This window comes from Salvia hispanica, chromosome 2 (assembly GCF_029641045.1).
Source record: "Salvia hispanica isolate PSC_SH4W2 chromosome 2, Shi_PSC_v1, whole genome shotgun sequence".
In the NCBI taxonomy this organism is placed as follows: domain Eukaryota; kingdom Viridiplantae; phylum Streptophyta; class Magnoliopsida; order Lamiales; family Lamiaceae; genus Salvia; species Salvia hispanica.
This window is the reverse complement of record NC_142693.1, coordinates 52503567-52531221: the sequence shown is the minus strand read 5'-3', so window position 1 is coordinate 52531221 and position 27655 is coordinate 52503567. Positions and strand designations below refer to the sequence as shown.

Here is a 27655-nt window from a genome sequence, read left to right as displayed (position 1 = left end):
TATTGAGTAATGGTGTCTATGCATCGGTTAAATTTGTTTTTATGCATTATTTACTCATTTGTTAACATGAATAAGCAAGATTTGTGCATTAGAGAATACTCATGTGATACATGTCTCTGTCTTATTTTGGTTAGCAAGTAAGCAGCGCCGGGTTGATTTTGAGGAAGCAGTAGATGATGTTATTCCAATCGCATTAGCCCAGAAGCTTCGGCATAGATTAGTCGAGGACAAAGCAGAGACCAGTACATCCCGTGAAGATGTTGAGCCCCGGAAAACTAGAGGAAAAAAGGCAGACCATCTGTATTGTCGTCGCACCACGACGGAGTTTCTAAATGCTTTACAAAGTCTGACTCCTAGGCAGAAAGAAGCTGTAAAGGAATTGGAATTGAAAATACCGAACTTGTTGCTTAGCTAGTTGTGAACAATATCAAGTGTTATGAATTGGTGGAAATCAGGCGTCTATTTTCATATTATGTGATTATAGGATTATCTTACATCTATATAATGGATGAAAATTAACGTATAATGTATAATTTGGCATTAATAATGTATTATATAATGTATAAATGAACAAATTTGGTGATTGTGTGAATGACATTATTCAACATAATTTGATTATCAAATATCCAACATAATGGCTAAAAATGAAATAATTATGTATGAAATGTAAATAATAATGTATAAAATTTAATGAATAATGCACTTTGCAATACTACTCGCACTTTATTGTATGTAATGTGATCAATAATGCCCTTAACAGTACTAATCACGTACATTAAGTTATGTGATTCGTTTAATATAATGTACAATTGTACTAATAATAATGGACAAAAAAATAGTAATAATGTAATATATGTAAAGAATAATGTAACTGATCTCTCAGAATCAGGTATAAATACTATTGCGTAAAACAATAAGTTATTGTAGCTAATAATGCACAAAAAAAAGAACAATAAAGCATAGTTATTGTGCATATAATGTACCAATATATACGACTGATGAGAATAAGTTACTGGATTAATGACAGCGTCGAATACGAAGAATAATAAAAAAAGGGGGGAATGAGCTTCGTGAGCATCAAAAAATCGTCAACATTTCCTCTTGCCCTTGCGCAACGCATTCTCCTTCTCCATCTCTTTAAGCATTGGACAATTCCTAGATTCGTGATGGCCCATCTCGTATCAAAACCAACAACCCGGGCATACACGTCGTAAAAGGCGAAACCAAAATCTAGTGTTTGGAACTTCTGACCGACGACCGGCTTCAATTCCGGAGAACACTCAGGTATAACACCAAGTAGTAACATCGTCCGTCTTCCTCATGCCTTGTTTGTGCGTTCAAAACCAACAGCGCAGGCATATACATCGTAAAACGCGAAAGCAAAATCTAGTGTTTGGAAAGTTTGACCAACGACGGGCTTCAAATCTGGAGAGCAATCAGGTACAACCAACACTGTGAAAAAATGACAAAAAAAACTTCTCAGCAGACATATACATTAAAGAAGAGAAATCGGCGATTACTGAGTGCATAATAACCATTACACAGTACTATACGTACATTACTTTTACCATTTAAAACATCTACGAAAAAATATACATTACAGTACACATTGTTGGGGTTATGGTGCCCCTTGCACAGCGGAAGACTTGTACAAAACAAATAAATCAGACACGGATCTATTTGACTGATTATGCGATTAATCAATTCACATGTTAAACAGATAATTGCATGCTAGAACGCAAATAATTCATGTTTAGAAAAATATAAATCCTAAACATGATTTCTATGGTTTAGGGTTACCGATATTGATTCTCCAAAGAATCGACGATTGCTCGCGCCTTCTCCACGATGATGATTGATAAGGCTAATTTCATGCATCGGTTATGTGATGAAAAGTCACCTTTTTACTGTGTCTAACACAATTTTTAAGCCAGGTGTGTGAAGGAAATCGCTAGGTCCAGGAAGAGCTGAAGGCAGTGGACCAGCGAAGAAAAGCGAAGGAAAGTGAGCAGAATTAAAGAGAAAAATGGCTGGACGAAGGGAGTCAAAAGCTGAGGGCAAGGAAGACTATTCACACAAGAGAGCCCTGCTGGACCCACTTCTACGCCTATATATAGAGGAGCATGCAACACACAAAATATACATGATTTTGCTCTCAGCTCACACACTCACACACACTTGGGAAAATGGGGATTCTGGGGTAGTTATAGGTTTTATCTTCGGGAGAAAGTCAGTGGTAACACCGTCCTCATGAAGGGCGAAGATACAATCATTTACATTCAGTTTTTGTGTTGTTATTCCGTCGAACTTCAACGTTTCTGAAGTCGATTGGTTGTTTGCTACTTACCGTTTATCTATGCATTTAGTTTACGTCACGATGGTGTTCATTTTGTGTTGATTTACATTGATTCTGTGTTTTGAGGTTGAATGTTATTCTCTGTTTTGGATGTTTCTGTGCTTGATCTGGGAAATAGGTTGTGGATCTGTGCTGTTGTTGTTGATCTGTGGTTAATCGGCGAATCTGTAGCTATGGGTATAATTTTGGACGGAGTTTGTTTCGGATGCTTGGATCCGGAGTGGATTTAGCATCCGAAGTGTGGATCTGAATAGGGGAAACCGAGTTTGCATGGATTTTGAACTTTCTGCTTTCTTTTTACTTTACTTCGTCTAGTAGCCGTAGATCTACCTTAGTTTTAATTGTTCTTCGATTTTGTCGCTTAAATTCCTGTTGCTTCATTTCGAATTACGTTCCCACTCTGTTTACCTGGATGTTTCATGCCAATTGTTGGAGAAGATGATGTCGTTATTAGTTAGTACTTTAGTTAGTTGTTTTTCAGCTTTTCATCTGTATTTTACCTTTTCAGTAAATGGTCCCCACCGTCAGTTGTTTTCTCAGGTCTAGGTAAATTTAGGAAGTAGTTCATAGATCCAGTTGTTAGAATAGCATATCTCAATTACCAAGTCTAGTTAATTTCCTCAACCCAAATTGCATGGCAGCAGCCAACCCAAAAATAGTTCCCGAGTCTTTGAACGTGTTTATCTGCGCATTCATCTATGTAGGATTGATCCCTACTTCCTTGTGCTAATTTTAGTATACGTGGTTGAGGGTTTTGAAGAGGTATTCTGTGTGTCCGACGACCGAGATCTTCCAACGTTCCGTGAGTTCCTAGACCCTGTGATCTAGTGGATTCACTGGACCCAGGAAGCTTGATATTCCTTACCGTGCACACAGTCTAGATCCAGCACTTACTTCAATGATCTTCAACACTAGACCACGGATCTTCTAACTGGTTCCCGAACTGTATCTCGATACCAGGGTGGGCTGATCTTATCAAAATACTAGGACTCGAATAAAGAAGACAGAAAATTCCTCATGGAGGAGGAGCTGAAATTTTCACGGAGGAGAAAATAACAAGAAAAAATCGTCTCCTTCTGTAGAGAGAAAGGATCGAAATTTTCATCATGAATAATAATTATTTCCGTCTTCTTTATTCTCCTAATTATATAAAGTTCCTTTTGGGCCCAGACAGGGATCTATGGAAGGTTTTGATCGTGGGCTCCCCCAATTGACGTTTTACTAATTAAATTGAACCCACAATTTAATACAAGCTTATATTGGAATATTACGAGCAGTCACTACAGAAGTAATATTGAACTCTCCCCATCCAAAACCGAAATTACAAGTAATCCGGGTTTCCACTTTGTTTATTATTTATTTCCAGTATTAATTAATCAATGTCTGCTATGGACTTAATTAATTAACATCTTATTAACTCCAAGAGTGGACTTAGCAAGAAACATTTATTTATTATTCATAGAGTAATAAAACTCCAACTGCCAGTTTTCCGAATAATAAAACCTTGTTCGAGCTCCTCTTGAGGACATTATCAAATGAGACTCACCTCGTGCGTGATTCAACATAATTCCAATTCTAGCACCGCTAGATATTAATCACCACTACCCAATATATCAGGTTGCGAAAAACCCGCAACATTTGATAAGTCAAAGTAGTGCATAATCAATACCGTATGCTCAATGCTAGCGTATGTAGATTAAGAAATATTATTTTATCAAGACCTAGTCTTTCAGTAGATAGCATAAAGACACGTCTTGCTGTTAGATCCATTCAGTGCTATACCACACCAACGTTATCTTATTTCAGTAAGGCTAGAAATAATCGGACTGACATTGCAACCTTTCACGATAGGTAGTCTAAGCCTATCTGGGTTGTGAAATTCTTTTTTTTCTTTTGCAAAGCATTGCATAGAACCGACTGTGTTACCTTAAAGTGGACGACGCCCACAACCAGTCTACTAAGCAAAAGACTTAGACTTTGTTTGCTTCTTATACATTTAAATGTTTATAAAACATCGTATAAATGCACAAGCAAGCACAATGTAATAATAATAGTGATTCTATTCGTGCGGAACTGCTCGAATAATACTGAATCGGGTTAAAAGTGGATTGTAGAGTTTTACGTATACAAGAAAGATTCTATTCGCGCGAAACTGCTCGAAACATGCTTTTCAGTATACCAAACCTAACACACACATCGTATGTTACTGATTGGATAAAATACATTACAGTGAAATATTTGTACATTATATCTATAACTGAATACTACTTCCCAGCCGAGATGAAAACTAAACCCTAGAGGAATGAATGAAACTCGTGGGCTGTGGCGACGATTGTGTTACGTACACCATACTACACCCTAACCCCAAGGATTGCTAAACCCTTGGGAATAAATTTAACTTGCGCCAAAAAATCAAACCCTGCAAATCATAAATTACTCATCAAATTGTATACCACAACCAAACACCAATAAACAGTAAGTTTCTGCAATGAACAATTACTCCAACTAATCGCTATTGACTTCTGCAAATCGTTTTCTAATCAATGACTGAAGAAATATAATTACCTTTTTCCATTGTTGTAGAAAACGAAATCAATCAACGAGTGCTCCAAAAAATGGTTTTTGACGAGAAACAAAAAATTAATTGTAACAGCCCGACATTTCTAGGGTGTAATAAATGCGGCGACTGCTACTTAGGCGAACTTAAAAGCAACAAGAACAGAGACTAGGGTTTCAATTAAAGAGATTTGACCAAGTATTTAATGAAGATCAAGGCAATAAGTCAACGGCTAACTTACGAGAATCAAGACTTAATAGATTAGGCTCAAAAGTCAAAGGTTTAGCATAATTCCAACAAAACGCAATAATTCCCCTCATTCCAGAACAAAGAATTAAGTTCACCACAACCAAAGATAATAAGTTTCAAAAATATTCAGCGGAAGCATTTCAAGAGAAAGAGGAGCCATGTATGAAGACACGACTACACTTATAGTTCCAAACATCCATTTTATTCGATTCACTGTCTCAACACCACCGACTGCCCATCGCCGCTCAACCTGCACATAGGGAAAACACATGCAGGGCTGAGTATTTTAAACATACTCAGTGGACTCATGCCAAAACATTTTATAGTTATGCCACCCTTACCAAAGTGAACTCGAGGTTTTGCATTTATTTGAAGATAAGCATCGAGTATCACAAAATATATAATGGACTGGCCAGTCAAACAATACCTCCCATTTTCTCATCATTTCCACAATCACAATCACAATCATTTCATAGTGCGATGAAAGTGTGGCCACACTTTTCGCCCACGAGACCGGCCGACTAGCAAGGACGGCTCCCGATCCCACCGTGTACACAGCCTGGTAGGGTTTGCGGCCCTACTCAGACCCGAATTCGTTTATATAGCCACTGTAGCCTAATGGAGCGTACTCACAATCTAGGCATCAGGCACTCACAATATCCAAAATAATTTATAGGCATGGCATAACAGTTCAATCCACCCTTATTTCTCCAACATCATAAATTTGCACATAGAAGAGAGTTCAGAATAAAGCCCACCTCGATTTCCTTCGAGTTCAACAAAAACGCACTTCTTCTTGATATCACATCGGGAACGCGAACTATCACCTTTAGTTCATATATTTCAAATAAGTCTCAATCATGGATCAAAATCATGCATGATCTCACGTTTCCCTTTCCCATCGATTATTTTCAATATTCCCATTCAAAATCAAAGTACGATTATCATATCGTTTTCATTCACACAACAACTCTAGATTTATCATCAAATCATGTCACGCATGAGTGTTTCCACACACAACACACGCACACACACACAACACATGTACACGCCTACCGAGGCGTGCACACACACACACGGTCACACACCCACACATGCATCCAAATTCACCGATTAATTTCCCCTTCACTCGTTCTAAATGCATGTGGACTCAAGAACACCGATTGATCGTTAGAAGAAGAGAAGATCAAAATAAAAGTACCTTTTCCAAAAGAACAATCGGTAGGAAACAAGTAGAATCTTGATTCTTCAATAAAATCTTGAATTGCAGCTTCAATTCTTCTTCAAAAGATGAAGAATTAATGGAGAAAGTAGAAGAAAAATTTGAGAGAGTGGGGAGAAGTGAGAGACGTGTTTTTGGGAGTGGGGCGATTTCTTTCTGATGTGCTAGGGTTAGGTCTTCTCTCTTATTTGTAGAGTGCAAGATATAATATCTTTAATTAAATAAATTAAAGATTTGGAGAGATTTGAGGGGAAGTGGCGTTAAAACCGTTGAGGGAAAGGAGGATTTCGAATTTCTTAGGCTATTTAATTAGCCTAAGATTTAATTTGAATATTTCACGGAGTAGAATAAAATATCACGGAGCAAGAAAATAATAAATATTCTCCCCAATTAAAAAGTGAAAAGTGGCTGATTTTCAATTCCTTAGAAGGAATTTAATTTAAATCCTATTTTAATTAGGATATGGCAAGATCTTCTTAGATTTGGCAAGATATGCTAGGATATTTGAATTTAATTATGGAAGAGAATAAACAAGGGATCAAATAATATAATAAAAATTCCCTTCTCCCATAATATAAGGATTTTCGAAAAATCCCTCTAGACCAACATAGGTTTTTCGAAATTTTCATGAAATAAAGGAATAATCGGACTTTGGATTTAATTTGGATAATTATCCCAAGCAATAATTAAATCCAAGAAAAAAATAGGATTTCTTTCCAATAAATAGGAGAGGGTCGAAAATTTCCACATACTTAAATAATGCTCCTATTAAATTCTCACTCATCCCTTAGGATATTATTTCACCACAATTATTTTCCCCACATCAAAATATCCACATATTCGGATTTCACCTCCACTTCACATTTTCCAACGACTTTGACCATTCCACGGCCACGTCATATTTTCCACAAAATTGACTATTCAATAGCCACGTCACATATTCCACAAGTTGACCATTCAACTCAATCTCAACTCACAATCGCAATCAGGTCACAAAGAGTATTGCAATTTATCACTCATCATTTAATTTCACATATCATAGCATTAAAAGCATTTAATGCAAAAATTCCTACGTCACAAAAATTAGGGTTCGAAAAAGCGGGGCGTTACATCCTACCACCCTTAAAAGAAATTTCGTCCCGAAATTTGGTACCTTCAGGGAAAGAGTTCCGGGTACAGTTCCATCATCTTATCCTCGAGCTCCCACGTGGCTTCCTCGTACTCATGGTTTCTCCAAAGTACTTTCACGCTAGCAATGGATTTGTTCCGCAAGATTTGAACTTTACGGTCCAAGATCATCTGAGGTCACTCCTTGTAACTCAAATCTGGATTCAAAGCAACTTCTTCATAGTGAATCAAGTGTTTCGGGTCGAACACATACTTCCGCAACTGTGACACATGGAAAACGTTGTGTAGGTTCCCAAAGTTCGGCGGTAGCGCTAATCGATAGGCTACGGGTCCTACTCCTTCGAGAATTTCATAAGGACCGATAAATCGTGGTTTCAACTTTCCCTTAACACCAAAACGAGTTATCCCTTTCGACGGGGAATAAAGATTGTATCGTGTAATTCTGTACAAAAACCGCTGGGATCATGAGATGGAGAAAATCAAGGACTTACCATAACCAACTCCAATGTATATACCAATTCCACCCTTTTCGTTATTTTTAATTATTAAAATTAAATACATGAGGCTTTATTTTCATCCATAGGATCATGAAAATGGATGGACTAGATTGAGAAGAACAATAGAACAAAAGATGGGAAAAGGATCATTAGTGAAATAATGTAAAAACAAAACACGTACAAATACAAGATTTAAAATGAACACCCAATCGAAGCATCAAAATGCAACACAATAAAATCAGTGATAAACATAATCCCAACTGTAAAAACAGAGACAATCAAGGTGGAAATCAGTGACAAACAAAATTCCAACTAAAAAAAACAGAGACAATCACATACACATGTAGAATTGATGATCAAACAATTGAGTGTTGAATTTATGACAAAATACTACCAAAACACATACTCAATGCACCGAAACTAGCAAAAAATCATCCAAATATTGACGAAAATCACTAAAAATCACAGATTCATAGAAACCTAATTGAAAAACGGGCAAAATTAAGTTTCACCAAAATGGAAATTGAGTATCGATTCCTCTTACCTTTTCCGCGAGTGAAATCGACACAAACAGTGAAATCTTTGCTTCAATCTACACAACAACTCGAAATAATGCACAATATGGCGTTGATTTCTACTAGCTTGTTCGGCGGAGTCTTCAAAGCGGTATAAAATAATGAAGATTAGAGTTTTCCTGTTAGAAATTGGGAGGCTATGGTTTTGACTAGAGAGAATCTGGGGAGACGAAATTGTGAAATGATGGTGAGAGATTGGGATGTGAGAGAGTGAGAGGAAAGGTGTATTTTTAATTCCGCTGAAATCTCGTATGTGTAGTTTTAAAACTGATGCATTAAATTTTGTTTTACCAATTTTGCCCCAATAATGTAGCAATATGGGGCAAATAATGTAGCTCGGGATATTGAAAAAAATACAATTGGCAGCCACATCAACCGTTATATTAAATAATTGAATGGATGAGATTGACTTGGATATTTGATATAAAATGAGTTATGGACCTGATCACATCCCTATATATATATATATATATATATATATATATATAGGGGTGCATTAGGGTGCCACTATAGTTAGGATAACAACATAACACCAATATACACTGTTAGATCCGGAAATCCAACGCTTAAGATTAAATTTAACTAACATAATACAAATTGCAGTCTAGTGTATTACGAATTACAGTCATGGGCATTTTAGTCATTTCATATAGAATTAAATTAGGGATATCTCCCTAAAATAGAATCACTCTCCAAATCCATCTCTCTCTCTCCCCGACTCTTCTCTCTCTCCCTGACTCATTGCTCTCATTCCGCCGCCTCCATATTCACAAATTGATTTCCAGCCGCCTCCGCCTCTAAATCCCGCCGTCTCCGCCTCTACACCGTGAAACTTCGATTTCCAGCCACGACTACACCGTGAATCGCGCGATTTACGGCTAATTTCTGGAATTCCGAACGCCTACAACAACTAAACGGTGAAATCAATTCACAAGGTATGTTAATCGCCGTTTGGTGTTGATCGAAATAGGTTTCGAGAATGTTTTTCTGCTTGTGTATGCAGATTTATGTATGTGTTTATTGATTTTTGTTCATATTTCCTTGATGTTGCTGTGAGATTTAAGTATTATTCATTCACTTAATGCTTTTTTAATGTTTAGATCTGAGGTTTTTGCGAAATTTAGGTTGATGTTTTGGAAACCTTAGATCAATGAAATTTTAATTTGATGTTTTGAAATTTCGGTTAATGTGAGCTACTGTAACCATCGATTTTGGTTGATGTGCCATAGATTTTTACTCAATTAATCACGATTTGTGAGGTGTTGCTCGGTTAGGAAACTCTAGATCAATGAGCAACTGTAACCATCGATTTTGGTTGATGTGCCATCGAATTTTACTTAATTAATCTCGATTTGTGGATGATTTGGTTGTTGATTAGTTGTTAAAATATAGACACATAATGTTTTTGGATATTACTTGTATGATAGATGATATTTGATTGATGTTCTTGGTTTAATTCTGTGATTGAATAATTATAATGACAAGAAAGAGAACAAGAACCGAACCCGATGAGGACGAGGTTGAAACAAGTAATAGTGAATGGAATTTGAATGAAGAAGAGTTTGAAGAAATCAGCAATAGCATGAATGAAGATGAAACACAATCTGTACAAGGAGGTTTAGGTATTGTGATACATCTTGCAGCTTTCCATATTATATATTGCAGTATTGATTGTTATATATTGCAGTGCATCATGTAGAATATTGTAGTATTGTTCTATAACAAGATATTTAAATGTGAAGCAGCAGCGGGATATAATAGAATTGGGCTTCGGGGCACTTCTGAATTTCAAGTTAAATTACAGGCCTCCAAACTGAGGTTCTGGCTTGCAGCATCCTTCAACCTATAGGAGGGCCTGGGACAGATTCCAAGCCAAATATTGTACATCAATGTTGTATAACAACGACAATAGGGTCATTGGTTGTGTGTTGAGACTTGCCTCACATCAGTTTGCGGAGGCAAAAAAGAGAGGACTGATAGATGTGGAGAAAATGGTCGCAGAATACAACAACAAACCATCTTGGATTGCTTCATAATGACAATAGGGCCTATGACTGCTGCAATGATGAATGAAGTCTTGGCTGTTTAAATGAACTCGTACTGAAACATTAAGTTTTATAGTTTTATTTTTGGGTAGACAACATGACTGACTTAATTTGATTTAGCTTTTTATCCATAATTATTTTGATGTCAGTTACTTATAAAATGCTTGCATGGTTGAGATTAATTACAGGTATTCTGCTTGCATGGTTGAGATTAATTACAGGTATAGAATATGTCAAAACATTATAAAGCAAATTGTTATTAGTTGCACTGCAACTTATATAGCCATGTACAACAATCTTGACTCAAACTAAATTATTCTCACTAATAAACTTAATTACTATAACAGTAAAAATTAATCCTAATGTGGTATGAAATGAGTAAACTAATAAAATGAATAAGAACATTAATCCTAATGTGGTATGAAATAAGTAAACTAATAGAATGAATAAGAACTATCTAATGGGGTAAGCTATAGTTTCGCTCCATTAAACTACATAAGAAAGAAAAATTATTACAATTATATGTAAACAACAACATTGTTGTGATAACACTGCAACATTCATTGAATAAGACTGCAATATAGTAATGTAAAAATTTGTAATTAAAAAGGATAGAAGTTACACTATTTACTGAAATGGAAGGCAACTTGGAAACAATAGTATAAAATTAATATTTAATCCTACTGTCGTGTGAAATGAATGAAGATAGAAAAAAGCAAATAGTGTGTCTGCACTCGTTTAATTAGACTGCAATATAGCGATCCTAATACTGCAATTTACAATGTATACGACTGCAATCTGGTAATGTAAAAATGAACTAACAATTTTATATTCCCTTTTGTCAGCCACACCAAGTGAAGAAAATATTCAGTGGTCTAGACACACCACGTGGCATGATGACGTGGTGTGTCCCACTAATTAGCACTTGACAAGTGTAAGTAGGAAGAATCTAAAGATATAAGCTATTTAAGTATTAAGATTATATGAATGATCTAAAATCTTGAAATTTGGAAATTTTCTAAATTACTCTATGAATAAATAAGAACTATATAGTGTGGTGAACTACTCCATTAAACTACATAAAAAAGAAAAATTATTACAATTATATGTAAACTGCAGCATTTTTGTGGTAACACTGCAACATTCATTGAATAAGACTTCAATATAGTAATGAAAAAATTTGTAATTAAAAAGGATTGAAGTTACACTATTTATTGAAATGTAAGGCAACTTGGAAACAATAGTATAAAATTAATATTTAATCCTACTATGGTGTGAAACTAATGAAGTAATAGAAAGAAGCAAATAGTGTGTCTGCACTTGTTTAATTAGACTGCAATATAGCGATCCTAATACTGCAATTTACAATGTATACGACAGCAATATATGGTAATGTAAAAATGAACTAACAATTTTATATTACTTTTTGTCGACCACAGTTCCTAGAGTCATGGTAACCAAATTCTCCACATTTTTTACATTGACGCAATGGTTTGTTGTTCAACTTTATAGCCTTCTCCTTCGCGGACACCAAACGGCTTTTAGAATCACTTGCCGAACCTTTGGTCAACACAACTGATGGTGGTTGTACTTCAACCACTGCCGGCTTTTCAGCAAAATAGAAATCTTTAATTGTCTTACCCTTGTTTGCTAAAGATAGTTAAGGGATTCTTGTCATAAGACTCTTCCCAAGCTCATCAATTCCAGCTGAAAACATATCAATGATCGCACTATCACCATCAAAAAATTTTCATGTAACTGCAAAAAAATGTCAGCAGCTTTATTCTTTGAGAGCTGCTTTGGATCTGATGGAATTTCAATTTCTCTCAAACTTCCAGCTGGTCCACGAATAGCATCGGCTAAGGCAGTCTTCAACCACCTCACATGAAAGTACTTATCAGTATAACCTTCACAAACCTGTTCTTGAAAACCAAAAATACATGACTACAAAGAATTCCCTCCCTCCCAAATAATTTGCAAGAACATGAATACGAATCCTTACTGAGGCTAGGTTATAGCACCACCACATGAATCATTCCCCTTGGGTTTAGCAACCCATGAGGCTAGGTTATAGCACCACCACATGAATTAAATTTCATTTTTTAATGCGTTTAAGATTTGGTACAGTAAATAATGTACCAATAGTATCTAATAATGTGCACGGATCATTGAATAATGTACAGACTGAATAGTAATGTTGAAAGGAAATTGAATTCATGCCCTTTGGGTTTAGCAATCCATGGGGCTAGGTTGTAGTACTCACTCACAAACGGAACCATCACATAGGGCAGAGAGTTTGAATCATTCCCCTGGGGTTTAGCAACCCATGGGACTAGGTTATAGCACCACACCATGAATTAAATTTCATTTTTTTAATGCGTTTAAGATTTGGTACAGTAAATAATGTACTAATAGTATCTAATAATGTGCACGGATCAGTGAATAATGTAAAGATTGAAGAGAATAATTATGAAAGGAAATTTAATTCAAACCATACCAAGTGCTTTACATCGTCATAAATCTAGAAAAAATACCCTACAAATCTATTTCAAATCAGTTGGACACCTTTTGAAGTACATGTTGTTGTCTTTCTTGTTTCGATTAGGTGCTGCAAAATCTTCTCTCATCGGGACCGCCACAGAGCCGTCGCTGACGCCGCAACGCACAAGGAATGATGTTGATCAATGGGCATGAGCATTTCCAAACAAGCCTACTTGGTTCATCTTTCTCCAACAATTCCTGGTTGGGTGAATTGAGATCGTCATTGCTGCCAAGTTCCTCCAACACCTCCTGATTTAGCAAAAGTAAATTATATGTATCAGTGATGTAACAGATCAATAATGTATAAAAAAAAATTTATGCATGCGTAATAGCAACAACAGTAATGGTTAATATATCAGGTCAGTAATGTACGATAAATAACACATAATGCAAGACAACATATCAATAATTTACCCAAAGATATTTAAATTTTACCATGCAACTCAGTAATGTACCAAGAAGTTCATATAATGAGTAGTAACTGACTAATAATGTACCAAACTTTATATATAATGTCTGTATTACAGCGAACACAATATTTCATACTGTAACTTGTCAGTAATGTCAAAAACTTGATGCACTATTTATTAGCACTAAAAATACCTGCAAGCATACAGGGTAGATCTAGTGTAGCTAAAGGTCAGTACCGGGATATCGAACACAGGGAATAAGATTGCAACTGACTGCCATATACTAAGCATCACATACTATCTAGAGACACGCATTATTTTTGGTTTTTGGTTTTATAAACTAAACATAAATATAAACAAATAAAAGAAAATAAAATAATACAAAACAGGCTAAAGAATGTAGAGTTTTAGGATCCAACTAATAAAACCTAGTGATGATTAATCTCATAGAACCTTTACCTTTATGTGTCTCCAGGCTTATTAGGAAAGTCGCGATTATCAGATAATTTCCCTCTCGAGTGTACCTATCTAGTAGATTAGACTCTAACTATCAAAGTCTCCTTCTAATAGATTAGATTCTAACTCCTTAAGTTCCTAAGACTCAAGCCCTATGGAAGGTCAGGTTTTCTTTCCTCGGGTTTTCGTATGTAAATTGATGTGTGTCCAACTGATCAGGAAGAGATTCCTGACCCAGTTGAGTCGTTGGTACGACAACCGGGACCTGGCTTCAAACAAGTTTCCTCAACCCACTTCTACTGATTAGTATAATGGAGGTAAGGGTCGAATCCCACGAGGATGGACAGTACTGACTAGTAGGCGTGAAAATAACAGGCATGTGGTGGTGTTCGTGAAAATAGGGGACAAGGTGTCTCAGAGGCATATGAAAAGGTTCAATTCAATAAATCAAAACATGTTCATAATAGTCTTCACCAAAACTTCTACAAAAGATATTTAACTACTCATAGACAAGTAGTAAATACAATAAAAGTATGAGAATGAAAGAAATTGATAAAACCCAAGGCTTCAATCTTCATTCTTCTCTCGCCTGGATCTGCAGAGATCCGCTCCAATGGAAAATGGATGAATTATGTGTGGAAGATAGAATGGAAGAATGTGTAGAGGGAGAGGATTGGAGGCTCTGAGATAGAGATTGTGAATTAGGTTTGGGTATTTATAGGCTCGAAAAAGGGTTTAGGAATGGTAAAAATTATCCACCAAGAAATATAAAAGATATTATTTTCGAATTCTTCAATTAATAGGAGAGATTTGAGCAATAATATATTCCTTCCTTGAATTTCCGCCTAATTTCCGTCATCTTTGACTGCACTGCGCAATGTTCGTAAAATAGTCATAATTTTCTCCACAGAACTCCGATTGAGACGTGCGAGATGTCCACGCGAAGCTCTTTCAAAGATGAAGAGAATGGTATGAACTAAGCACTGATTGGACTTCAAAATCGCTGGCAGAATAGGCTCGAACAGAGGCTGCTGCACCTTGGCCTTTGTGCACCTTTTTTTTCTATCTTTTTCTATCATATATCAACAAACACATTAAAAATACCAAATGTATAACATATGCAATTTAAGAACATAATTTGCATGATTGACATTTAAAACGAGTCAAATCTAGTCCTTAAAAACATGCAAAATCCGTGTTTGTCATCTCCCTCAAACTTAATTATTTGTTTGTCCTCAAACAAAACAAGAGAAAAACTAATAAAGAAACACGGATGCTAAGAACTAGACTTTATAGTTGCCTCAAAAATTGTAACCAGAAATAAAGAGTTTGACAAGAATACAAATCAAATCAAGCAAAGCTTATTAGTGCATTTTCATTACTAGCTCGTTGATCACCTTGAAGTACATGCGCTCACAAGTGTTTAGAAGTGTGTTTATCACTCGCTCTCAAAGTGTATGTTGGAAAAAGTGTATGCTCTCTGATCATGCAACATGCAAAGTTTACCATAGGCTTGCTCGAAGTCTAATCCCTCCTCTACTTTATGTGATTAAAATCAAAAATCCGAAAGGTCTTTATTTTAGGTTATAATGTAGGCTCTTTGGTAAGGTGAGGAAATATGGCTAAAAAGTGACTAAACCCAAACATAGCAAAAGTGATCAAGTTCTACTACATCAAACTTAGCACCCCACCAACAATTCGAATCTCAGTAAATTCTAGACTTTGTCTAAATTTCTTCTCACTTCTCAAACTCCTCTGATTTTTTTTCTTTTCTTTTCATTTTTTTTTGTACATCCTTTCTTCTTCTTTTTTTTTTCTTTTATGCACAACCAAATTTCTTTTTCATAACACAGATGTCTATGCACTTTTCACAAGTAAGCACACTACTTTTCTCTCTACCTTATCTCTCCAACTCTTTTCACAAGATATAAACTAAAATTCATCAAGAGTGTATGTATATTTCCCTTTATTTAGCTTCCAAAGAAAAATGCATTAAGGCTCAAAGTGGCTAGCTAGGAAAAAATGTTTTGAGTAAGGTCAATAATTTGGATATAGAAAGTAGCTAAGAAGGATGTCCTAACGTCCTCTTTTATCATTTAAACACTATGTAGACTTAGGCAGACTAGAAGCAAGTTCTAGAAACAAATACATGAAAGCAGATAAATCACACAAGAAGAAAATTATAGCTCAAAGTCTCACAAGGTATAAGCATGATTCAAGGTAAACAAGAAATTCATTAATTGTGCACATTTTCACTAAGCCTTCAAATCAATGCATCAAGTCAACTCAACCAATACATAAACAAACTTTTCATCATAGGCAACTCGGTCTGATGTCCTTAAACATGAGTATTTCTAAGTTTTCTATGTTATGCTCATGACAAGATTCACCTCGGGTTAACTAAAAAAAACTAACAAAAACAAACTAATCTAAAACTAACAAAAATAAGCAAAAACAACTAAACTCACGGTCCACTACTTCATCCCCCCAAACTTATTCTTACCCCAAACTTATTCAAAACTACGTTAAGAATAAGTTTGTAAAGTCGATAGGGACGTGAGTAAACTAAGAAAACAAAATAAACTAAAGCAACAAAAGGAAAAATGAAAAAAAAATGATACCAACGTTGGGTTGCCTCCCAACAAGCGCTTGGTTAACGTCTTTAGCTTGACGTTCTTTGAAGCTCATAAGTTAGCCCCCATTCTCGGGACTTCCTTGGGGGTGTCTTTTGTACCTACAATTTCGTAATGTGAGTATAGAATGAAGAGAATTATAGTACAATGCATAATATGTGGTAATACCCCAAACTTTAATCATATCAAGGCATAAAATATGCAAATCAAATTATCTACCTTAACATGATCATTTTTCATCCTCCGTAATATTCTCTATCCCCCAATTAATTGCAAAAAATTTCAACAGTAGACCAAGATCACCCAAAACAATTTAAGCTCTTAAAACCACAATTCATGCAAGATATAATAGTCGCGCAGAACATGAACTAAGTATATCAACAATTAAACCAAAGTGATATTCAATTTTCATCCACCAAAGATCAAACATACTCAAGCATACCCAACAATTATTTCTTATAAAAGTCCAAAACTCACAAATTCACCAAGAATAAATCCCAATTAAATCGTCACTCATCAAACTCCTATCCAAACTCCCAATATATATCAACAACAAAGTCATTCAATTAAAGGATTCAAGATCAGAGCTCAGAAATTAAAAGAGAACGTACCTTGTGTTGATTGATAGCTAAGCACATGAATAATCGGTAGAGTCCACAGAATTTGATTAAATGATGTGAATTTGAAGTGTGTGTGGGAGAATTATGTGGAGAAAATAAAATTAAAAACAGAGGGGAGGAGGCTGTAGTTTTTCATTAAGAAAAAAAAAATTGTAAGAAAGAAAAGAAAAATGAAAATCAGAAGTAAAGGAAAAAGGAAAAAAAAAAGAAAAAGAAAAAAAGTAAACGGAAAAAAATTCAAAGAAAAGAGTTTTTTTTTTAATATTTTTTTACCTAAGCTCTACGGAGAAAAACTTCAGCTCTACGGAGGAGAAAACTAAAGATAAAAAAAAATAAAAACAAGAGAGCAAACATATGTTTGTATCTCACCCACGCTGTACGGAGTATATCAAATGTTGTAGCAGATAATTGCATCTTCCATACGAGCGGAGAGTAATCCATTGTTGTGCTTCGTGCTCCTTGCAAAACAAATAAAAAAAAATTAAAACAAAACTATACAAAATATTACACTCCAAATTAGTATTATCAACCGTTCTACAATATCAGCTTAAAGCAATAATAATCCCCGGCAACGGCGCCAAAAACTTGATGCACTATTTATTAGCACTAAAAATACCTGCAAGCATACAGGGTAGATCTAGTGTAGCTAAAGGTCAGTACCGGGATATCGAACACAAGGAATAAGATTGCAACTGACTACCATATACTAAGCATCACATACTATCTAGAGACACGCATTATTTTTGGTTTTTGGTTTTATAAACTAGACATAAATATAAACAAATAAAAGAAAATAAAATAATACAAAACAGGCTAAAGAATGTAGAGTTTTAGGATCCAACTAATATAACCTAGTGATGATTATCTCATAGAACCTTTACCTTTATGTGTCTCCAGGATTATTATGAAAGTCGCGATTATCAGATAAGCTCCCTCTCGAGTGTACCTATCCAGTAGATTAGACTCTAACTATCAAAGTCTCCTTCTAATAGATTAGATTCTAACTCCTTAAGTTCCTAAGACTTCAAGCCCTCACAAAGGGTCCCCTCTCTCGAGTGCAGATAAACCTATGTGTTGTACCCGTTCCTTTTACCACGCAAAACTAGCTATCTCTCGATTAATCTAGTTAAATGGACATAGTTGTAAAGTTGGTCAGACAAAAGAACAATAAAAGCACAAGAACAAGCAAAACAATCACAAGAGCTAGGAAAAGGTCCAATTCAATAAATCAAAACATGTTCATAATAGTCTTCACCAAAACTTTTACAAAATATATTTAACTACTCATAGACAAGTAGTAAATACAATAAAAGTATGAGAATGAAAGAAATTGATAAAACCCAAGGCTTCAATCTTCATTCTTCTCTCACCTGGATCTGCAGAGCTCTGCTCCAATGGAAAATGGATGAATTAGGTGTGGAAGATGGAATGGAAGAATGTGTAGAGGGAGAGGATTGGAGGCTATGAGATAGAGATTGTGAATTAGGTTTGGGTATTTATAGGCTAGAAAAAGGGTTTAGGAATGGTAAAAATTATCCTCCAAGAAATATAAAAGATATTATTTTCGAATTCTTCAATTAATAGGAGTGATTTGAGCAATAATTTATTCCTTCCTTGAATTTCCGCCTAATTTCCGTCAGTTTTGACTGCACTGCGCAATGTTCATAGAATAGTCATAATTTTCTCCACAGAACTCCGATTGAGACGTGCGAGATGTCCACGCGAAGCTCTTTTAAAGACAAAGAGAATGGTATGAACTAAGCACTGATTGGACTTCAAAATCGCTGGCAGAATAGGCTCGAACAGAGGCTGCTGCACCTTGGCCTTTTTGCACCTTTTTTTTCTATCTTTTTCTATCATATATCAACAAACACATTAAAAATACCAAATGTATAACATATGCAATTTAAGAACATAATTTGCATGATTGATATTTAAAACGAGTCAAATCTAGTCCTTAAAAACATGCAAAATCCGTGTTTGTTATGTATGAAAATTGGTAATGTAATGTACAAAACGGTATAATAATGTAGCTTGCAGCAGAACAGGATGAATAATGTATCAAATTAAACTAATGTAATGTACAAAACGGTATAAATAATGTACCATATACATGCTAATGTAAAAATCCAGTTAAATGCATAATGTACAAATGGAAGCAAATACTGTAAAAATCTGAAATCATCAACCAAACAATTACAACAACACATATAACATTCTTCATATTAGACCGATTGATGAAGCTTCAAAAAAAAACATAATGCACGCCACTACTCTATGAATTAAAGAGCCAAATGCAATACACTGCTCACCTGCAACCGCCTGGGTGGGTTGGGATTTGAACGGTCGGCATCTTTTTGTCATTGTGGATCTGTTAGACGAACAAAATATCAAACTGGTTAAGATTTCCAGTACACTATCGCCTATTCGACAATTGTAGACCGGTAATTAAATAAAAGCTTCAATCATGTACAAAACCCTAACGAAAATGTAGACAATTTCATGATTTACAAAAATATCGACCAAAAACGCGTGTCTCAACCGTGATATTGTCTGGGAGAAAACTGACGGCCACGTCTCGTTCCTTTTCGGGTTTTCGTATGTGAATTTGGAGTGTTTCCAACTGATCAGGAAGAGATTCCCGACCCAGCTGAGTCGTTGGTACGATAACCGGGACCTGGCCTCAAACAAGTTTCCTCAACCCACTTCTACTGATTAGTATAATGGAGGTAAGGGTCGATTCCCACGAGGATGGACACATTTTGATAACTGCGGTGACTTTCCTGGGTGTTTTGGTTAGCTACCACGCTTGGGTTGAGATTTTACCTACACACGAAATAAAAGTGGCACCCTACTGACTAGTAGGCGTAAAAATAATAGGCATGTGGTGGTGTTCGTGAAAGTAGGGGACAAAGTGTCTCAGAGACATATGAAAAGTAGACAGTTACTAAAAGGGGAAATTTAAACAACAAGGTATATCTGATGGCTGGGGGCTTTCTGACAAGTCTGGATAGTACATCTGAAAAGTAGGGAACAAAAGCAAAAGTAACTTAAAAGTAAAAGTGGTCCAATAAAGTTGATTTTGACGTTTTCTTCCTCACCAAGTATTGACAAAAATCATATGAACACAGACACCATAACTAAAGCTTCAGATTCATAAATTCAAACTCAAGATCCATCGATTAAAATGCTTAAACTTAAATTAAACGGTAAAACTGTAACTTTACTTCTACTGACTGACATGCAAGGTGGTAATCACGGCGCAGAAAAGAAATTCATGCACGAAAACTTGACTAAACATAGCTACAACTTTTGAATCAACAACTCCCGATAAGAAAACACTTAGAAATTGAAAGCAATAACTAAATCTAACTTTCCTAGGCAGAATGAAGCAAACTCGAACCAAAGTGACATGCGAAATAGAAACTTCATAACGTAAATGTTGGAAAATAACAAAGTATTTCAAAAGAGCAACAGCGATGAGTGTTTGCAAGTAACTAACGATGAAAACAAGTAAACTTTAAACTAAGAAAGCGATTAAGATTGTTTGTGCCACTCCGGGCGATGATACTACTACACTGCTACGATAACTGGCTGGAACGGTGGACTGATGACTTCTCCGGCAAACTCTTGGACGTCAAGTGACCATGGCTGTGGTGAGGAACGAGAGGTAGGATAATGCTGAATGACTGATCTTCTAGAGAGAATTCTACTAAGTGTGTTGAGAACCGAGAACTTCGAACCGAACTCTAAGGAACCAACTCTAAAGGGGCGTTGATCGAACTCTTTCTCTCTCTCCAAGTGGCTTCTTTTATAGGGAGGCTTGCCCTTGCTTTTAGGGTAGACTTCTCCCGCGTGTTGACCTTTTTGCCCTTGTCAATGATCATCTCAGCTATCCTCCTTCTCCATCTCGAGCCTTTTCTCTGGCATGCATCCTGGTCAGTATCGCACCCTTCTGGCGCCCTTTTCACTTGCGTCACCTGAATCGTCTCCTACTGACTTGGATCCTTTTATCCTGCACACTTAAGCAACTGTTTTGCAGATAATACATGCATTTCACGACATACTGACCAGTAACCAAGGCTTAGAATACGACTTATCAAAAACATTGAATCGACTACTAGGTGGTGTTTCGTCGGTGAAAATCGATAATTAAAATTTGGTATTACAAAAAGTCGAAGCATTTAAACCCTACCTTGTTGTGGTCTTGAAATTCGTGGTTGAGCGCATCGGTACTGAGGTTTCGACTGACGAACTGCGTCGGAAGCTTTGTTAATCGGTGAAAATCGAAGCTTGGGTTGATTTCCGGTGGCTTGGTGTAGCGCCTAGGGTTTGGAAATGAAGGGGAATTAGAGGAGACGATTTTTGGTCGTGGGTTGAGGAGTGAGACGGTTGGAATGAGAGAGAGAGTGGGTATCTATGAAAATCTCGCTTAAATCTCGCTCCTTCCATTTTGAAACCCGTTTGATTTACTGTAGTTTTACAATTATACCCATATAATGCACAGATTATGCCGAATAATGCAACACGGGATCCTTTATCAAAGAATCATCTAGTCCGTCCATCCATTAAATCTAATGGATGATATTAAGAAGGAAATTGACACTAAGAGAGAAATAGGACCTTAATGCTCCCATATATATATATGGGATGCACTATGGTGCCACCATAGATAGGATAACACCATACCACCAATATAGTCCGTTAGATCTCATCTATGGACGCCTAGGATTAAGTTTCGTGAAAAAACACGGGTTTGCAGTCTACTGTATTAGATATTGCAGTTGTGGTAAACTGCAATATTGTTGTGGTAAGACTGCAATATTCAATGAACAACACTGCAATCTGGTAACGTAAAATTAGAAATTTCCTATTTTACCCCTCCGTGTTTTTACACGTGGCAGCATGACAAGCACACGATTTTCAGATCCAATGGCCTAAAATGGTGGTATGGTGTTACAATAAAGAGGGTTGTTATCTTAGTACATCCCTGTATATATAGGGGTGCGTTAGGCTCCTTTGCACCCTAAGTGTCCTATTTCCTTCTTAATCTCAGCTCTTGGATCCTTGAATTGGATGGTTGTGATCAATGCATTATTAGTCTATAATGTTGCATTATTAGCCGCTGTGCATTATTAGAATGAAAATGTACATTATTAGTCTATAATGTTGCATTATTAGCCGCTGTGAAAATGTGCATTATTAAATGACACGTGACATTAATCTAACCGTCAGATGACAAAATCGTGGGGCTAGGATTAAGAAGGAAAAAGGACAAAAGATATGAAAAGTATTTGAATACATCCCTCTATATATATATATATATATATATATAGAGTCCCATTATTCACAAATCCAGTCTTAAAGACCGAACTAGAGACCAAATTAGGGCCCTTAGATCTTGATTTTAATGGATGAGATTAAACCATGCCTCATGAATTTCGCTACTTCATTATGTGAGTAATATACTTCAAATCAGGGGTATTTCGGTCAAATTACATCTAGGGTAAAAATTTCAACGTTGCTTCTCCTCATTCACGCCGTGCATCTTCTTTCACATCTCTCTCGCTCTCTTCTTCTCCAAATCGAAGAATACTTCTCCAAATCGAAGAATTCTTCTACAAATCGACGCATTTTCTTCTACAAAGCGACACTAATCTTCTTCTCCAAATCGACGTTCATTTCTACCGCAAATCGACGCTCATTTCTACAGCAAATCAATGCTCAAACGTTGTTTCTCTGCCGAAATCGATGACTCCACAACTTCCTCTTCTACAATTGACGACATCTCAAACCTATTCAAGTCGAAATGTGATCTGTGGTTTGTGAAGAGTTGATTTTCTGCTTGCTGTATCCTATCAATTTCTAATTACACACTTCCTAGATCCAGTAAATCAACTAGATCACAAGGTCTAGAGACTCACAAGACTGGAAGTCTGGTCGTTGGTACGCAAGCAAACCTTCAAAACCCTCAACCACAGATACTAAACTAGCACAGGGAAGTAGGGATCGATCCCACAGAGATGGACTCGTAAAATACATGCGTAGAGAATTGGAAACTATTTTTGGGTTGGCTGCTGCCACGCATATTTTGGGTTGAGGAATTTAACTAAGTGAATTTGGAAATAAAGTACGCTATGCTAACTGCTAGATCTAGGCGAAAATGAATTTTGCATAAGAACTAAGTCAAATCAACTACTAGATCTGGGACTTCTACGAACATATCTAGACCAAGGAGATTAAATCAAGTGGGGACCAAACTCTGAAAAAGGTAAGTACGGACAGAATCGAATCTGCAGCCTAACTAACTAAAGCATCAACTGAAAATGACTTCATCTTCTTCAACGAACACAAATAAATGCAGAGATCGAGAAAAACAAACTCAGATGTAGATTGGAAACATAATTTTAACGGTAAACGAAACAACGACGGAAATCACACTACTAGACGAAGCAAACCAAGCAGAACAAAATCCCCATAATCTCATGCACAAATTTCACCTCCCCTGTTCAGATCCACACTTCGGATGCTAAATCCACTCCGGATCCAAGCATCCGAACAAAAATCCAACCGAACACAACTTCAATACCACGATTCTCGAATCTCCTAAAATATTCAGCAACAAATTCAAGAGAACATCTCAAATAAACAAACCAAAATAGCAAGCGTCATAATAATCAACACGAAATCCAACTTCATCAAGGCAAATCAAACGTAAACAGAACGGATAAACTGATTCAGCAACAAAACAACAAGCTCGACTTCCAAACGTGAAGTTCGAGACTGAACTGAGTACCAAACAGAAATTTTAAAAGAACAATTGTTTCTTCGCCCTCAAGGGACGGTGATGCACTGATACGAGACTCCTGAAAACGAAAACCACCCCAAATTTCCCATATCCCTAGTGTGTGTGCTAAGAGCGTGACTGTGTGTGGAGTGTAACCGATCTGCCATTCTTGTTGCGCACTCCTTTATTTATAAGCTTCGAGGTGGGGCCCAGCGAGGTATTGATTGACTTGATTGCCCTCAGCTTTTGGCTTCCTTCCTCTAGCTTTTCCTCGTGATTCCGTTCCTGCTCCTCGCTAGATATCCTCCTCCAGCATCTCCTGGATCTAGCGCTACACACACACCTGGCTTAACAAAACTTGTTAGATCCAGCAGAAATGTGATGTTTTTCACTACATAACCAATGCATGAAATTAGCCTTATCAAACTGCTCACACTTAAACCATACTTGTCCTCAAGTATAAAGACAAGAAGAAAAGAAGAATAAGGCGAATTTCAAGCATGGTTATCCCCTTGACCGACTCTACAGACTCTAGACAAAACTACTACACTTAGACACTAAAACAAAGAATACATAATCACATAAGATGAAAACACATAAACACATATGCATGAACTGGTTTCAACTTTTAGACAACCGTCCCCACAAGATTAAGGTCAATCCAACAGGCTGCACTCCTCCAAATAGGCCCTTTTCTCCCCTCTACCTAGCCAATCTGTCAGCTCGTCAAGATAGCCTTTTACTTCCCCAATTGTTAGATTCACTCGATCGCTCATTCCTTACCAGGGATGTTAGGACCGATTCTCTCTTAAGTTATTGCCAAACCACTGAAACCTCGGGTTATGAGAATTCCTCCTTCTATCCTCCGTCACTATCCCCCTTTTTTTCTTTTTTTTTTTTTCTTTCTGGACTTCGTCCAGCTTATACCTCCTTGATTTCCTGGACTTCGTCCAGCTTATACCTCCTTGATTTCCTGGACTTCGTCCAGCTTATACCTCCTTGATTTTTTTCTCTCTTTTTATTTCCTCCTCTGGACTTCGTCCAGCTTATACCTCCAGATTTTATGATTATATATTTTCTCCTTTCCCCCTTTTTTATTTATATTTTTTTTTTTTTTTCTTCTCTTTTCCTTCAGCATTCAGTGGCAGACTTTTGACATATGTTAGCTCTAAGTGTTATCACAGGCTTATAACTCACCTCTAGAGTAGGGCTTCACAACTGAGCAAGTAAAGGCATTTACTATCGTTCTCGCTTCATTCAGATTGGTTCGGCTTACTAAAGAATCAGGCTTCTAAGTTGGAATACCTCCTATTTTCAATTGCTCTCCCTAAGGGAATCTGCCGTATTATATCCACTAGTTCATGCGACACACCCCTAGACCTACGACTCCTCAAAGCATAATAACACTGCATTGATTCCTCTCCCCCTCCCACTTCACTCAAGCTTGTCCTCAAGCCATCGTCGTGAAGGGGGGAAAACAGAGAATTCAATGCAGAATTAAACAACAATTTCACTTCTCACACTTAGACCGAGCAACGGGCTAAGTGGGAGAAGAATAAACCAACAGAAAACATAGAACTTCTCACACTTAGACCAAGCATTGGGCTAAGTGGGAGAAGATAGCATAAAACACAGCAACGCATGGAAATAAAACACAGAAAAAGAAACACAAAAACTAAAATTTACTTGGTCTGGGGAAATTGCTCATTTCTGGGGCTGGCTCCCGCGAGAGCCAGACGGTGGTGGAACACTGGGGCGGTTTGTTTTCACTTTCTTCTTCGCTGGTTGCTCCAGCTCTTCCTTTCCTTCTGCAGCTTGATCGAGTCCTGGTTTCCTCATTAGCATTTTCGTCCTCGGTGGATTTGGAACTTTCTCGGGAATAGTCGGGGTGGTCAACTGCTGGAATGGCTTGATCGAGGGACTGCTGTGGATGATCTTCTGTGCCTCGCCACTTGACCCAGGAGTCGACTTCGACTGGGTCAAGGGAAGCGTCTGATGCAGCCATTTCAACATCCGCGTAGATATCTCCACAGCTTCCGCCACTCTTTCACTTTGTTTGGCACATTTCGTGGCCAAATCTGCTACGTTGCTGCTCAGAACTTTTACTTCTTCCCGACTCCCATTGAGTTCCTTCTGTATTCCCCCGAGTTCCTTCATCATCTCCTTTTTCATCAGTTGCATTTCCTTTTTCATGTCCTGCACCTCCTTCCTAAGCTCTTCCACCTCTTCACTTGGCATGGCCTCCTCAGCTTCCTCTAATTGATTCCCTTGACCGCGACCTAAAAAAATATGAAGACCCCAGACTCCTGGGTCAAGGTTAAAGTACGAGACATAAACCCCCTTTGAGTTTGGGTCTTCGAAAATATTTTTGGAAATTTTTGAATTTTTATTTTGTTTGGATTTTCTTTGTCTTCTAAAGCAATTAAACTATGTACAATTACCTTTGAATATTCTCGAATCCCCTGGATCAGTGTGTAAAAACATAAACATTTCTCTTGACCCAGGAGTTTATCGAGAATATTCCTTTGTCTGGCTAAGTGATAACTGAGAGCGCACGTAGTGGTATTTCCTCCACTACGCATAGCTCAGAATTATCCCTATAGACTTTCAATCGATGGCCATTAACAAGAAAAGGGACCGAGTTAGGAGCACTTCCCTGGATTTCCACTGCTCCGTGTGCGCGGAGGCCAACGATGGTATATGGACCTACCCACTTTGACTTCAACTTCCCTGGCATTAGCTTGAGTCTGGACTGAAATAGAAGTACTTTCTGCCCCACCTGAAGTTCCTTGACCCGGAGGTTCTTGTCATGCCAGAGCTTCGTTCTTTCCTTGTACCACATTGCTGAATCGAATGCCTCTAGCCGTAGTTCCTCCAGCTCCTGTAATTGCAGCTTCCTTTCTTCTTCACATGCCACAGACTTCATATTCATCTTCTTAATGGCCCAATATGCCTTGTGCTCCACTTCCACGGGTAAGTGACACATTTTCCCAAACACCAACCTATAGGGTGACATCCCGATTGGTGTCTTGTAAGCAGTCCTATACGCCCACAAAGCATCGTCAAGGCGTTTACTCCAATCCTTCCTTGTGGTGTTAACTGATTTTTCCAGAATACTCTTTATCTCCCTATTAGAGACTTCAGCTTGCCCATTCGATTGGGGGTGATATGGTGTAGACAATCTATGATGCACGCCGTATTTTCTCATGAGCGCTTCAATAGTGCGGTTGCAAAAGTGTGTTCCTTGATCTGAGATAATCGCTCTAGGAACTCCATATCTGCTGAAGATGTTTGACTTTAGAAACTTGGCCACCTCCTTAGACTCACAAGTGGGCGTAGCCTTCGCCTCTATCCATTTGGAAACGTAGTCTACCGCAACCAATATGTAAGCATTTCCATATGACGACGGAAATGGGCCCATAAAATCCATCCCCCAGACATCGAAAATTTCGCAAATCACTATGGGCACTTGGGGCATCTCATCTCGCCTCGAGATTCCCCCTGTCTGTTGACATCTTTCGCAGCATTGACAGTATTCAAAGGCATCCTTGTTCAATGTAGGCCAGTAGAATCCACTGT

At 37.2% G+C, this 27655-nt stretch overlaps 1 long non-coding RNA gene across 1 annotated transcript; it reads left to right on the top strand.

Annotated features, from left to right (window-relative positions):
• The first annotated feature begins 9310 nt into the window (after positions 1–9310).
• On the top strand, positions 9311–10758 carry LOC125211638 (uncharacterized). The gene is made up of 3 exons (XR_007174550.2): positions 9311–9519; positions 10070–10206; positions 10330–10758. It is a non-coding gene; the product is annotated as an uncharacterized LOC125211638 (long non-coding RNA).
• Positions 10759–27655: the final 16897 nt, after the last annotated feature.